General features: G+C 33.6%; 1 protein-coding gene across 1 annotated transcript in view; it reads right to left on the bottom strand.

The window, feature by feature from the left end:
• LOC141399830 (uncharacterized) overlaps nt 1-12137 on the bottom strand; it is a 165830-nt gene that overhangs the window by 74846 nt on the left and 78847 nt on the right. The window lies entirely within an intron of this gene.

Genomic DNA, 12137 nt, shown 5'->3' with positions numbered 1-12137 from the left:
CCCATATAAAGTACGCGTCATTTTAATATATTTTGAATGTATTAGACCCATTTGACCACAGAATTGGTTGTAATTTGGTATTTTGTGTCTTCAGAGGCCAGAAAATATTCCTACCAAAGTTGGGTTATATAGGTCCACGTTTTGGTATAGTCCCCACATAAGACCCCTTATAAAGTACGCGTCATTTTAATATATTTTGAATGTATTAGACCCATTTGACCAAAGAATCGGTTGTAACTTTGTATTTTGTGTTTCCAGAGGCTAAGAAACATTTCTACCATAAAATGTTTATATAGGTCCACGTGTTGATATAGCCCCCATAATACAATATCTCCCGATTTTCGATATTTTGAACGTTTTAGCCTCATTATCACACCGATATGGCTGAAATTTGGTATTTAGTCTTCTTTAGGCGTATAAAACTTTCCCCCAGAAATTTGTAGGTATAGGTCCACGCCATCATATAGCCCCCATAGAACGGTACCTTCCGAATTTCGGTATTTTGAAGGTTGTGGCCACATTAATCCACCGAAGTGGCTGAAATTTGTGGTGGAGGGTATAAAAAGTTCGGCCCGACCGAACTTAACGCTTTTCTTACTTGTTAAATATATATTAGTTTTTGTTTCATTCGAACGCGAACTTCTCAAGGAAGCTTCAAAAGTCAGAACATTTGAGTAATATTTTTTTGTTGTGAATACAACCTAAATTTTAAGTGCAACTAAATATATTCAAAATATCGCGAAACTAATACGTATAGCAAAATATTATAGTGGATTTTGAAGGAGGAGGTAATAGCTTAATTTTCATTAAAAAATAGTGTTATAGCGTGTTGTGAAATTCTAGTCAGCTGCATATTTTCTTAGTGTATTTTGTAATGCAAATTTGACCTAAGGTTTTAGTCATGATGCCCACCTCGGGAATAATTTTCCAAAGTAGGTCATGGGTTTAAGATTATTCAGTACTAAAATCAGCTGCCATCTAGTGCCAGACTACAAATGGTGGGTCGCTCACTAAAGCTGCCCTAGAATAGGGTCTCTATGGATATATTAGCGTATAACTGCGTTATCTGACCACGTACATTAAAATAATTGGCATCAGTGGCAAGATGAAGAAATCTTCTTCCAAACTTGTCTTACGTTGGCAGTACGTGGCTTCCAGGAAGAACGCTATAAGATCTATATTAAACATTTTACCAGTTTTCAGACAAAAATTTTGTTTTTTTTTTAATCCACTAAATTGGTTGGATTTTATGTTGTTTTGGAGACGGTTTTGTTTCCCCAAGCCTATTTTTGCATCAAAAGATAATCGGGACCTTTGTTTATGTCATTTTGTATTAACAGCACAAAATAATTCTTACCGTATACCCCCTCCAGAGGGGAAAGGGGGGAGAATGCTACGCTCGTGGTTTCTTAAAACACTCTTTGCAGCAGCACAAAGCTGTCACTGGCGCATTGGCTTGATTTGTACACTCTAAATATTTTTGGCCACTTTCTCCATACAAGTGGATCCACTGTGCATCGAAAGGGTCAACGTTTTTTGTGAAGATATAAACCGATATTTTAAAACTTATACCTATTAAATGAATTTCCATTTTTTAAATCCCATTTGTAATCTTGTTGTCATAAACTCAATTTTAATAAAATATTTACTTTAAATGACATTTTTGGGAGTCTGTATAGACATGAGTTTCATATAATTTAATGAAATTAATTTTTAATTAATTAATTAATGTTTAAAATCATATACTTTTGTGAAATTAAAGTTTGCTTGTTGTGTTTTGTTTTTTGTACTTTTAAAAACCACAGTTGTCTGAAATCCAAATGAAATAAACGATATTTTTGTTTTTTTATACACGTGTATTAAATTAGTACTAATTTATTAATTTTTAGTTTTCTACATATTTTAAATCGAAAACATCAGTAATTCTTATAATTATCCACTGTAACTATTTATAACACACACACAAACTATTTTCGTCTGTTGTGATTTCAATCAGAATAAATGTTCTGAGTTTGAGTACAATCAAATCACTCACTTCACAACGAAAAATCAAAATAAATAATAATCATTCTGGAAGATCGTCCCGTTTGAAGCAATCAAATATAAGTTCCCAAACAGAACAATCAAGCGAGCCACTCGATCGTGAACATCCCACTTCATTCAATTCTAGTTAGATCACAACATTTTTTGTTTGTGTGAGCGTCTCGAATAAACAATTTACAGTCGATGCCCAGCTAACATTTTTTTCCGAATTCGTTTGATTGAGTTGAATTAGTCTTTTGTTATGAGTGTTCGATCATACACAATCACACTCAAAGCCAGTCTCTGATCGAAAGCAAAACCTGGCAAGGAAAGCAGAGTTCGAAAATAAACAGTACACTGACATAGTGTACCGCTCCGAGAACAGTATCACTAAAATATTTTTAGCGTTAGTGTTCCGGAACACAAACACTAAAAAATATTTTAGTGATACTGTTCCGGAGCACAACGATAAACGTAGTGTACCACATTTTGGTACACTAAAAACGTTGGGTACCGCAGTCGGAGCACTAAAACTCGTAGTGCTCCGCAGTCGGAACACTAAAAATCGTAGTGCTCCGCAGTCGGAACACTAAAAATCGTAGTGTTCCGCAGTCGGAGCACTAACAAATCGTTGTGTACCACATGTCGGAACACTAAAAAATAACGTAATGATAATGTACCACACACGAGTTTATTATGATTTGCGAGGAAAATTAAATGTTTATAATTTTTGAGATAAGCACAAATTAGGACATAAAAACTCAGATACACCTCTTAAATCCATGTTTGTATACATATTAATGAATAACGTTGGGAACTTAAGTAGAAAATATGAAAAACATTGATTCGGTTGTTGTACAATGGCGCACTACAAATTGTAGTGTTCTGACTGTGGATACATGAGTTTATTATGATTTGTGAGGAAAATTAAATATTTTATAATTTTTTAATAAATTCAAATTAAAAAATGAATTTTAATAGAACACGTGAAAAACGCCTGGTTTGATTTTTGGACAATGGATCAATAAAAATCGTAGTGTTCGCCTGCGGAGCACTAAAAATCGTAGTGTTCTGACTGCCGGATCACTAAAAATCGTAGCGTTCCGACTGCCGGATCAGTAAAAATTGTAGTGTTCCGACTGCCGGATCTCTAAAAATCGAAACAATGGAACAATAAAAATCGTAGTGTTCAGCAGTGTTCAGATGCCGGATCACTAAAAATTTTAATATTCCGACTGCCGGATCTCTAAAAATCGTAGTGTTCCAACTGCCGGATCACTAAAAATTGAAGTGTTCCGACTGTCGGATCTCTAAAAATCGAAACAATGGAACAAAAAAATCGTAGTGTTCCAACTGCCGGATCACTAAAAATTGTAGTGTTCCGACTGCCGGGTCTCTAAAAATCGAAACGCTGTTAATTATAATTTCTGAGGAAAATTAAATATTTTATGGGTTGTGGGACGAGTAAAAATTAAAAATAAAAATTAATAAATAAAATTGAGAGCTATAGTAGAAAATTAGAAAAAAAATCATCATAATTAATTGATGAATATTGTTTCTTGTACAATTGGCAACAGGTACTATTTCCCCAAAATAATTAGTGTGTGGTTGTATTTATCCCGAAATCATAATGTTGACTTTAAATGTACAATCCTACTTGCGGAAAATCAGCACATTCTCATTGAGTGATATTGTTTGTTGTACAAATATCAACAGGTACAATTTCCCCAAAATAATAAGTGTCTTCAAACGTACAAGTCTACTTTCTTCAACTGCATTCACTGAGGAATTTTGTTTTTGATACAAAAAGTTACAGGTACAATTTCCGCAAACATTGTGTTGTTATCAATATTTTCCGTTCCTTATTTCTTTTGTTCACATTAAAAAAATTAAGTAATTCATGAAGATCAAGAAGACAAATTTTATACGAATACGTACATATTTATGACACTAAGTATTGTTATTCTGATACGTATATACTAGAGCTGGCAAACCATCGATATTCCCAACATTAGATATTTTCGATATAATGTTTTAAAATATCGATTGCTATCGATATTATCGTTATGTTGTCATGCGCCATTAATTTGGAGATGAAAATGGCGGAAATGTCAATAATTTTCTTGAAATTATGCAAAAGTAGTTCACAGAAATGTAAAGGAAAATAAATAAATGCTTTTATTTTATAAAAAATGTAAAAAAATACATTTTATTTTACCGGAAAATGTGTACGTGTGACTACGGACTTACTTTCGTACACACACATAACCGAAAATCAGCGAAATTTCTATTTATTTCAATGGATTTCAGGTTAGGGGTTTTTATTCCGATAATATCGATAGGCAAAACTATCTATCGATATTAAATTTTTAAATAACAATCGATATTATCGATAGTGCCATCGATTTTTTGCCAGCTCTAGTATATACTGAGCGTCTAAATGTGCAACCACAGTAACGTGTAATATTTTAGATTATATGTAACAAAAAATTTAATAAATAGTATTTTATAAAAATTTGTACCGCATACATCTTGTCATATTTTCTACTAACGTTCTCAAATTTTTTAACTAATTTTAAGTACATGGATATAACATGCTCATCTTAATTTTTATTTATTAATTTTACTTGACCCAAAAGCCATCAAATATTTAATTTTCCTCATAAATCATAATAAACAGATGATTACCTAAACGTCGAACACTAAATTGTTACTGCTCCATTGTCCAAAAACCAGTCACATTTCCTACTAATTTTTATTTCTTAATTTATATTTATTAAAAAAAAAACATAAAATATTAAATTTTCCTCACGAACTACGAGGGCGGTTCGGAAACTTCTTAGCCTATCAATGAAAGAGAATAGTTAGTTTTTCAAAAATATTTTTATTTTTCAATATAATCTCCTGAAACTTCAATACACTTAGTCCAACGCTTTTCTAACAATTCTATCCCTTGATTAAAATAGTTTTCCTCAAGGTCTTCAAAATAGTGGTTTACAACTGTAATTGCATCTTCATTTGAGGTAAAACGCTTGCCAGCAAGGATTTTTTTTTAGATTTGGGAACAAGTAAAAGTCACTGGGAGCTAAATCAGGAGAATAAGGTGGGATTTTAGCCATTGTTAAAACCAGGGTTTCGGAGTCGGAGTCGAGCAATTTTGCTGGAGTCGGAGTCTGAGTCGAAAAAAATAACTCGACTCCGACTCCGGGCAATTCTTTTTCTACATTATGAAATAAAACATTAAATTCGGGACACCAAAATTTTTTCAAAAAATCATTATTTATTTTAAAACAAAAATATAAGAAAACACTTAAGCAAACGGTATATTATACTAAGATAGAGGGCGGTTCACAGGATGTCTACTATCCTTTGAAGTCAAATCTTTTCATCTCTATTTTGATTACAAAATGCAGGTTGAGAATATTTTATGGTCCAATTGATGCTTTAATTTTTTGCAAGCAAAAGTAAAGTTCTATGATATTCGAATTATAATTGGGCATTTAATGTCTTCTGTACAAGTTCTACAAGTCTTATGTCAAAAGACCTACTGGTCTTCTCACCAAGGTCTATTTTGAAGAGATTTTACATAAAATTAGATAAAATCTTAATTATTAGAATTATATAAAAATCTAGAAAGAACATCGGAATCCAGAAATTCATCGATCGATTTTATTTGTCATACTCGTATTTTGTTGGCCCGTTTTATGACAAAAACGTCAGATTTTGACTTTTTCTATCCACCATTTCCGTAAAATCTTATATTTTTTACAAAGTCGATCGATGAAGGACTAGATTTTAATGTTCTTGATAAGTCCACAAAAATATATGGCAATCGGTTTAGTTTCCGAGTTGGCACCGCAACACGCTTTTATAAAACAAGTGAACTATAGCCTTTGTTCACTAGCTTCTCCCCAACCAAAGCTGAGATATTCGTCGTTACAATTAAAGTCGCAAAAATTAAAACTTGTGTTGGATTAGTGACTATTGCGATATCTCCGTTGTTTGACCTTCTACGAAAATTAACTTAACATCGTTGTAAAGGTGATATTTTCTACTTTCATTGTCAGGTTTGCTTTTGGTATACCCCTTATAGAAGCTGAGATATTCGGTTTGGAAAAAATGTTGTCTTTTTCTATAAATAAGTTTTTTGCCCATTCTGACTCCTAAATAATATCCGACCATCACCAAAATCAACAGGCTTCTTCCCCTCCAGGGCCCCCATCAACACCCAAAATTTTGGTGACGATGCGATCAAAATTGTGACCTGTAACGTGAGTACAAGGTTTAGATGGACAGACGTACGGACATACATTGCCAGATCGACTCAGTACGTCGATACATTCATTTTGGTATATATAAGTATGGGTCTACGACCATTATTTCGATGCGTTACAAACGTTTTGGCCAAAACCAACGTATAATACCCTCCAACATAGTGGTGTAGGGTATAGAAAGAATTTTCGTATACGGCTATTTCCCACAAAACTTCGTGGTAGTTTTCAAATTAAAATTCAGAAAGCAGATTTTGTTATGTTCTTTCAGATGAAGAAAATCTAATAAAAAAGTTTCGTAGTTTTCTTGGTTAACTTTATGAAAAATGGATTTTTAAGCCTCTCAAAGCATTCTAAAATGTTGGCTTACATTCATTTTGAAATCTTTTCATGAATTGCTTATGATTTTTACCGCGTGTAGTGTTTATGGTTTGCCCCTTCATTTTCACATATTTTGAAAGCTTAAAGATTTTCTCACGGGGAAGACTTCCTTCCAAAATTTACTCGTGCGAAGAAAAAACGACAAAACCTACAACAACTTTTTAAATTTTATTTTGTTGCTCTTTTTGAATGTAAGATTCAATAGAAATAATATAGATATGAATGTTACTTCATATTCATGTTCCGTAGTTGATTACTAATACCCTTTCTAAAGAATGCCTTAGGAAAAGCCAACAAATTAGCCTATATGGGCTAAATATAGGATAAAGTTAAACATTTGTGCAAATTTTATTAATTTTAGTTGTATAGGAATTTACCCTCGGAGTCGACTCGGAGTCGGAGTCGTGAAAAAATTCGGTCTGGAGTCGGAGTGGAGCCAAAAATACCTCGACTCCGAAACCCTGGTTAAAAAAACTCTTGTGCGCTCGTGCGTTGTCTTGATGAAAAATTATTTTTTTGTGTTGTAAGCCAGGACGTTTTTCTCGAATTTGTACATTTTATTGATCCAAAAGGTTGCAATAGTACTCTGAATTTATTGTTTTACCCTTTTGCAGATAGTCGTATAATAAACTCATGTGTGGTACATTACCTTATTGTATTGCACGTGGTACACTACAATTTTTAGTGATCCAGCAGTCGGAACACTACGATTTTTAGTGCTCCACAGTCGAATACTACGATTTAGTGCTCCATTGCCCAAAAATCAAATCAGATGTTTTACACCTTTTCTTCTAATTTTTATTCATTAAATAATAATTTAATAAATAATTTATTAAATAATAAATAAATACATATTTATTTATTCTAAAAACATAAAATATTTAATAAACGCATAATAAACAGACGATTATCTTAACATTTTTTTAGCGTTTCGGCTTGTGGTACACTACGATTTTTAGTGTTCCGACAGTCGGAACACTACGATTTTTAGTGCTCCGACAGTCGGAACACTACGATTTTTTGTGCTCCATTGTCCAAACCCCAAATCAGATGTTTTTCACATTTTCTTTTAATTTTTATTTATTAAAAATATATATATATATATAATATTTAATTTCTTCAGAAATCATAATAAATTAATGTATGGTTCATTACCTTATAGTTTCAAAACGTGGAACAAAACGATTTTTAGTGCTCCGACACGACGATCTTTGTGCTTCATTCCACAAAAACTTAATATTGCTTTTTCATAATTTTGACCAAGTTTCGCAATGTGTTTAATTAATTTAATCATACAAGGTTGTAACAGTTTATCTTAATTTTTATTTGATCAAATTTAACCAAATATTTAATTTTCCTAAGAAAACATAATACCTTTATTATTTTTTAGTGTTCCAACACGTGGTGCACTATGATTTTTAGTGATCCGGCAGTCGGAACACTAAAATGTTTAGTCCTCCGCAGTCGGAGCATTAAAATTTTTAGTGCTCCGCAGTCGGAGCACTACGATTTTTAGTGCTCCGGCAGTCGGAACACTAAAATTTTTAGTGCTCCGCAGTCGGAACACTACGATTTTTAGTCCTCCGCAGTCGGAGCACCACGATTTTTAGTGCTCCGGCATGCGGTACACAACGATTATCGTTGTGTTCCGGTACAGTATCACTAAAATATTTTTTAGTGTTTGTGTTCCGGAGCGGTACACTATCGTAGTGTACCTATCCACATTGGTACGGTACAGAACGGTACGATACCATAGTGTTTATTTTCGAACACTGAAGGAAAGTAGAAAATATCATCTTTAAAACGATGTGAAGTAGGTTGTCGTAGGTGGTCAAACAACAGAGATATCGCAATAGTCGGTAATGCATCCCTTTTTCCGTTTTTTGTGCAATCACACTACGAAATTTTGATCGGATCCTCACGAAATTTTGGTGTTGGCTTACATCCCACTTTTCCATTTTTTTATTTGAGTTGTACTGACGATGCACTTAAATGAGTTTCAACAAAATTGACCTGCATTAATGAAGACATTCAGAGCAAAGCGGCTAAGTTATCCCAATTTTAATATTTTGAATTTTACCAGTCAAAAGCTTATGCACAGGGGTAGTGGTGTAGGGTATCACATAGTCGGCCCCGATCCGACTATAGCCTTGGTTCACTTGTTTATTGCTCGTAAGGTTAAACACGTCGAGTTATAATGATTGCGTTAGCTAGGACATGCCATGGGAAAAAAACAGTGGTGAGCCCATCTAAAAACGTATATATAATTGCGGGTCACATAACGGTACGCGCAGAACAGGATGACCTAGCCCCGATAGAGTAAACAAATAACACTATGCAACACTGAAAATGCAAACAACTTCTAGTGTGCATTTTTTGAAAGTACATATTTAGACTACAAAAACCCTAGTGGGGTATTGTCCTGTCAGTTCCAGTTCGTATTTTATGGCCACATCTAAACCGGGCTAAATCTACACTTTTTTGCATTTATCAGGCCTTTATCTCAGAAACGAATAGGAATTTGGCGTTGCTGTCTTTAGCAATATTGTAGCCCTAAACTCGTAAAACTTATCTTTTAAAAAAACCACATAAGAAAAAATCCATTTAGGGCATCAAAATCTATAAAATATAGAAAATTGTACATAATTTCTGAAATTCTGGTCAGTATCGGCTAAACTATTGGGAGTTGAACCAAGTAACCTTTTTCAAAAATCTTCCAAATAAAGTTCTCAACAATTCTTTAGAACATTCTGAAACTCTAAAATGCTTACTTCATGTTGTTTCAGCGGTATTTTACATCATATCTTTTACAACACGTATTTCAAACACAGTTCACACCAACAGTTTATTCTCGCATTTCGGATTTCGCCACATTATTGACATTTTTATTACATCGTCGTTGAAAAATGTACTGAAAACAACGGCATGGAGGCATTTTACAACAATGACATGTTCTGAAGAGTTGTGTATTACATTCCAGGGAATATTTTTCCAAAAGAAAATATTCAGAAAAAATTAACGGTTTTGGAGATACGGTGCGAAATGTATAAAAATTGTGGAATTTTTGCATATATTTTGAAGTTTAAGGCAATAAATGCAGTTTTTCGAGTTCATTATTTCTCCAAATATTTTGTTCTTGTCCTTATCTTGCTTCAGAGGTCAGAAGAAGATTCGCATTGGTTTCAGAGATATAGCCCAGAATTTCTTTAAAAACTCAATATTTAACCATGTTTAGATGAGGCCATAAATTCCGAGCTGGATCTGACACAACAAAACCCAACTAGGGTATCTCGTTGTTTGGGTCTGTACTTTCAAAAAATCCTCAGTTCGAATTGTTTGCACAAGATCACCTTAAAAATGTGGCACAGTGTAATATACAAAATCGAATAAATAAAGAGGAGTGGTAATCTAGTCTTATTTCGCCTCATTTATTCAAATAGACGCATAACTCAAAAATGCATTTTCTGAGTTAACAGTCTCTACGACTTTTACTTTAACTTGCGTTAAATTTTTATGTTGATATCTCTAAAGCTCAACGAGTTACACTACATTTATTCGGAGCTTGGCTTTGATAAACAAAAAAGTGTTTTGAATTTATGAAGCACAGAAATTTTGCATTGATATCTGGCTAGCTCTTTTCAAAGAATGGTTCAAGTAGTTATTTTATTTTTTGTGAATAACCTTTTTAAGTTGGAAAATCAAATTTCAATCGACTACTTAAAAAAACGTTTTTTTTGAGATGTGAAACTCTAGTAAATGAGTAAATGAGGAAATACTCTGCATCGAGTCACATGTGTTAGTAATATTAAAGACGATCGTCTGAGCCTTAAATCTAGTATCAAAGATATTGTAAAATACGTTTTGCCATCTCAACTTCTTCCCATTACAAGAATTCAAAAATCTTGGGGCATTTATATTGATTTTAAAAAAATTGGATGTTCCATTGTCATGATTTTCAAGGTAGGCAATTGAAGCACATTTTCTTGAAATAAAGGAGAATTTACATAATTTTATTATGTCGATATTATTGACCTAAAACTTATGGGGAGTACACACTAACAGTCAAAACTGACAGTCAACGTACTTTAAGGACAATTTTCCGGCAAATAACAACTTTTATTTAGCTAACAACGTTTGAAATACAATATTTACGGTATTATTTAGAGATTATAAAAGAAATTTTTCAATTAGGCTTTGATATTCACGAAATAGACCTCGATGACTGTCAGTTTTGCTTGTCAATGTGTACTATACTTTAGACACCACTCATTTTTCCTTTATCATCTCATAATCATTCTACCTGAAAACCATACTTTAGACTTGATTACATGACGAGTGTGGAATTCAAAAACTATTCTTGTTAAATATACCCAGCAAAATTTTATGGAAGTGGTTCCATGAGATGCCATGATTTCACTGGATCTTTTGCATTGGTTCAAATGAAGTCGTGAAAGATCCGATCTTTTCGTCAGCATTTGAACCCATTCGAAGGAAGTCGTGAAAGATCCGATCGTTTCATCAGCATTTGAACCAATTTAAAGGAAGTCGTGATAGATCCGATCTTTTCCTTAGCATTTGAACCCATTTCATCGATCCAATAGAGATGAATTTTGTGTTTTTATTTTTACACATTTATCTAAATATGTACGTTTAAAGCAGGGACGAGCTTCTTTGCTTAGATCGTATAGTGAGGGCGCCCACTGAGTTGTTTTTGCATTTGCTTCTCTCTCTCACCTACAGTGTAAATGAATGAAAACAAACAAAAACATAATGTGGTTGTTGCTTTTTTCACTCATACGTTGGTTGTATTTCTGTGGTCGTCGCTGGTTTAAAGCAATGTAAGATTTATTATGCTAGGAAGTCCCTATCATTGAGCTAAAGGTAGAGTCGGACTGCACTCTTTGGTATTAGTCGTGTTCTTTTACGTGCCTGAGGTTACCAGTTTTTAATCGCAAAGTGTTTCCTTACTTTTAAAAGCATTCAATTTATATGAGAGCAGTTCACCACTTTTACCATTTTTGCAACAATTACCATTTTTAAAAGTAAAGGAACAGACCAATTACAAAAGATTCCTTGCTTGCTCTAGAGAACCCTGCTCAACAAGTCGATTTGTAGATCCCTAAACGTTGTAAAATAAAATTCACGAAATAGTAATCTGCAGTTGTAGTAAAATCCTTTTGTAAGATGAATCAAAACCTGTTGCGGAGGAAGTAAAATCTGTTGCGTGCAGCGGCGGTGTTTAGACTGCAACAGCTGGGACGGCCGGAAGTCAAGTTTCTCACTTAAATTTACAACCTGTCGCTTGCCAAACACATCGTTCCCGAAGTCTGGAAAATAGGCACAAACCGATAGACACAAACCGATTTCGCTTTTGTCGCCCGTAGCAAGTACCCTTGTGGCTATAGTTCTTCCAGCATCAGAAATAACTTTCCAGTTGCCGATCAATAGCATAGGATCCGTATG

Source organism: Musca autumnalis, unplaced genomic scaffold (genome assembly GCF_047663935.1).
Source record: "Musca autumnalis isolate F117 unplaced genomic scaffold, ASM4766393v1 scaffold_3, whole genome shotgun sequence".
Lineage (NCBI taxonomy): Eukaryota > Metazoa > Arthropoda > Insecta > Diptera > Muscidae > Musca > Musca autumnalis.
The sequence above is the reverse complement of the archived record's forward strand: the minus strand, read 5'-3'. Positions and strand labels throughout refer to the sequence as shown.